At 41.2% G+C, this 4226-nt stretch overlaps 1 long non-coding RNA gene across 3 annotated transcripts in view; it reads right to left on the bottom strand.

The window, feature by feature from the left end:
* Positions 1–370: 370 nt before the first annotated feature.
* LOC102263323 overlaps positions 371–4226 on the bottom strand; it is a 35695-nt gene continuing 31839 nt past the window's right edge. For all 3 annotated transcript variants that reach the window (XR_001362965.1, XR_313832.2, XR_313833.2), the window contains one exon: positions 371–1074. This is a non-coding gene — a long non-coding RNA (uncharacterized LOC102263323). The remainder of the gene's footprint in view (positions 1075–4226) is intronic.

The following is a 4226-nucleotide window of genomic DNA, read 5'->3' as shown; positions in this document are numbered from 1 at the left end:
GGGAATTTCAGAAATGTTCCTTCACTTGAATGCTTACTTTAGCAATGGACTCAGAATTTGCTTTCCTTACTCATATTTTTCCTAAAATTTGTAGCTTATTTAATTTCTATTACTTTTGCCTAGTTCTTTTCTCCTTTCCCTTTATTATATCTGTACTAGAGGCCCGATGCACAAAAATTCGTGCAAGAGTAGGCCTTCCTTCCCCCAGCTGCCGGCACCGGCTTCCCTCTGGCACCTGGGACCTGGGCTTCCCTCAGGCCGCCGGCAGGCATCCAGGACCCGGGCTGCTTCCCTCTGGCTGCTGGCAGGCACCAGGACCTGGGCTTCGCTTTGGCCCCGGCTTCATCTGGAAAGATGAAGGACATCCGGAATGATGTCCGGAAGGACATCCGGTCTAATTAGCATATTACCCTTTTATTATTATAGATATATTTCAGCTTGTACCTAAAATTATACCTGCTCTTTTTTAACTATAATACCTATACCCCATCTGAAAATTTAATAGTAGTTCCTGTATACCATCTAATATTCCCAAATTTTTAATTCTTATTATCTTAAAATATGGTTCATTTGCAATTATTGACATGATTAAAGTGCTTTCATTTGAAGCACCTCTAAATCAAGCACCTGGAAGTCACACACCACCTACCTTTTTCTCTTTCAAAGTTTCAAGGATACATACATGGAAGATTCATCAAATTGAGAAAATTTTAATGAACTGGAAAACTGAACAAGAAAGTAGGGTTACATTAAAAAAATGTTTGCTTTGATTAAGTCAGTTGCAAAAATAGCTAGCTAGCTAACAATACAAAGAACTACTGAAACTGAGTTGCTAAAAACAGATGTGAAAACAGTAATCTAGATTCACTACAAATAAAGAAATCATCAGAAACATGTACAAACCAAGTCTATTTAGGGTGCAACATTCCACTTTCTGAATACCACAGGGAAAAGGAAAAGAATATGTGCATATCCTAAAGGTATAATACATAACTTCCTTCTTGGAGCTCAAAGCAAGTCGTCTTGATTTACAGTTGGACACAATGGAAGAAACTGCCTGTGGGTCCCGAATACCTGCAGAAGATGAAATTCAGAGAGAAAGAAAAAACATGGTACAAATGTCAATAGCTCTTTGACACCAATCATCTGGAAATAAAATTTTGAAACTCTAATTTGGGAGAAATGACCTATATGCAAGACATGAGTAGTTTTAGGGTTCTGTTTTCTATTCCCAATCCATATAGTCTCTTATACACTCCTCCTTTACAGTTCTTATTTATAAATGCATTTTACATTTTATTATATGTGTACATTTGTGTGCTTGATGAGGATATGAATGAACCTCTGTAAGTCCCTTAATATGGGTCTCTTCCCTCGATGTTGTGATAAAGGACCAACTAGAAATTAAGCATACACGGACTGAAATAAAGAATATTATACAGACTTCCAACAGCAGACCAGAGGATCGTAAGAATCAAGTCAAAGATTTGAAATACGAAGAAGCAAAAAACACCCAACCGGAAAAGCAAAATGAAAAAAGAATCCAAAAATACGAAGATAGTGTAAGGAGCCTCTGGGACAGCTTCAAGCGTACCAACATCCGAATTATAGGGGTGCCAGAAGAAGAGAGAGAGCAAGATATTGAAAACCTATTTGAAGAAATAATGACAGAAAACTTCCCCTACCTGGTGAAAGAAATAGACTTACAAGTCCAGGAAGCACAGAGAACCCCAAACAAAAGGAATCCAAAGAGGACCACACCAAGACACATCATAATTAAAATGCCAAGAGCAAAAGACAAAGAGAGAATCCTAAAAGCAGCAAGAGAAAGAAAATCAGTTACCTACAAGGGAGTACCCATACGACTGTCAGCTGATTTCTCAACAGAAACTTTGCAGGCCAGAAGGGAGTGGCAAGAAATATTCAAAGTGATGAATACCAAGAACCTACAACCAAGAATACTTTATCCAGCAAAGCTATCATTCAGAATTGAAGGTCAGATAAAGAGCTTCACAGATAAGAAAAAGCTAAAGGAGTTCATCACCACCAAACCAGTATTATATGAAATGCTGAAAGGTATCCTTTAAGAAGAGGAAGAAGAAGAAAAAGGTAAAGATACAAATTATGAACAACAAATACACATCTATCAACAAGTGAATCTAAAAATCAAGTGAATAAATAATCTGATGAACAGTATGAACTGGTGATTATAATAGAATCAGGGACATAGAAAGGGAATGGACTGACTATTCTTGGGTGGGGGGGAAAGGGTGTGGGGGGTGCAGGAGGAGATTGGACAATAATCGTGCTCCTATGGATGAGGACAGGGAGTGGGGAGTGAGGGCGGAGGGTGGGGTGGGAACTGGGTGGAGGGGAGTTATGGTGGGAAAAAAGAGGAACCAATGTAATAATCTGAACAATAAAGATTTAATTAAAAAAAAATATGGGTCTCTTTTTGGTCTGGTTTGTAGAGAGACCAAAAAGCCCAATTTTATTATTTCCACAAATTCCTCATAAATGAGCTACTCACTCATCATTTCATGAATGTGATATTTTAATCATTTACATGGGAATGTCAAAAAGACTTCCTACCAAAACTGAGGATATTATTCATACAAAATATTTAATAACCTTGGCTTAACATAAAAGACCCTGTTTATAGAAATACAGTTAATTGCAAATTTGTAGAGAAAACAACAAAAAACAATTTGTGGATGAGATCATTTTTTAGTACAGGTTTCCAAGTATATAGAAAACATGATTTTAAATATTTGAATGTTCCCACGAACAATATTTTTCTACTTTACTTTCAAAAATGTAACTGATACTGAAAAATATATCCACTTATATTTAATAGTTCTTTTTCCTGTTTAGATACTTATTGCTGTTCCAAGGTCTGCCAAAGTTGGCACCTCAATTCTTATAAGAAGACCTTTAACCTTCCCACTCGCATGGAATACTTGGATGTACTGGATTCTTGGCCCCAGATCCTGCCACTGCCTATGTTTTTTTCCAAGAGTTTTATGGTTCCAGATCTTACATTTAAGTCTTTAATCCATTGAGTTTGTTTTATATATGGTGTAAGAAAGTGGTCCAATATAATTTTTTTGCATGTATCTGTCCATTTTCCCCAACATCTTTACTGCATTATATATCGTTGTCTCCTTTGTCGTAGATTGACCATACAAGTGAGGTTTTATTTCTGGGCTCTTTATTCTATTCCATTGATCTATTATGTTTTAACACCATACTGGTACTACTAAAGTGTTGTTTTTTTAAATTTCAACTTATAATTGTTTGTTGCTAGAACATGAGCATTTTTAAGGCTCTTGGTATACTGTCCTTTTTTAAAAAAAATCTTTTTCTTTTAATCGATTTCAGAGAGAGCAAGGGAGAGAGGTAGAAATGTCAATGATGAGAATTATTGATAGGCTGTCTCCTGCATGCCACCCACTGGGGATCACGCATGCAACCGGGGCATGTGACCTGACGGGAAATCGAATCGTGACCTCCTCGTGGTTCATGGGTTGATGATCAACCACTGAGTCATACCAGCAGGGCAATACTGTCCTTTTTTTAAAGGTCATACCAATTTACATATCCAACAACATATGAGTGCCTGTTTGACACTTTAAGCACTGACCTTATTTAAACACTAGAGGCCCAGTGCACAAATTCGTGCATGGGTGGGGGCAGGCTGGCCTGGCCCCAATCAGGGAGGATTGGGGCTGGGCCTGTCGGGAGGAGGAGATGGCGGGAGGTTGGCCAGTTGACCCGCCCAGATCCAGCCAGATCAGAGCTGGATCGGCTTGGGGAAGGGGCCACAGTCGATTGGCTGGCTGGCCCCACCCTCAAATGGGGTGGGTGGAGGGTGCCAATCAGGGGCCAGCAGCCTAGGGGAGGGGCCATGGGTGGTTGGCCGGCCAGCCCCGCCCCCTACTGAGGTGGGGTGGCGATCAGGGTGGTGCTGGCCAGGGAGAGGAGCTGCAGGCCGATCAGGTGGTGGAGGCCAATAGGGGGCATGGCCTGCCAGGGGGAGGGGCTGCAGAAGGTTGGCTGGACAGCCCCACCCCCTATTGGGGTAGGGGGTGTGATCGGGAGTGGGGCAGCCAGGGGAAGGGGCTGCAGGTGTTTGGCTGCCCAGCCCTGCCTCCTATTGGGGTGAAGGGGTGCAATCAGGGGTGGGCCGGCTGGGGGGGAGGGGCTGTGGGCCGATGGTGGTGGGG

This window comes from Myotis brandtii, unplaced genomic scaffold (genome assembly GCF_000412655.1).
Source record: "Myotis brandtii unplaced genomic scaffold, ASM41265v1 scaffold324, whole genome shotgun sequence".
Taxonomy (NCBI): domain Eukaryota; kingdom Metazoa; phylum Chordata; class Mammalia; order Chiroptera; family Vespertilionidae; genus Myotis; species Myotis brandtii.
The sequence above is the reverse complement of the archived record's forward strand: the minus strand, read 5'-3'. Positions and strand labels throughout refer to the sequence as shown.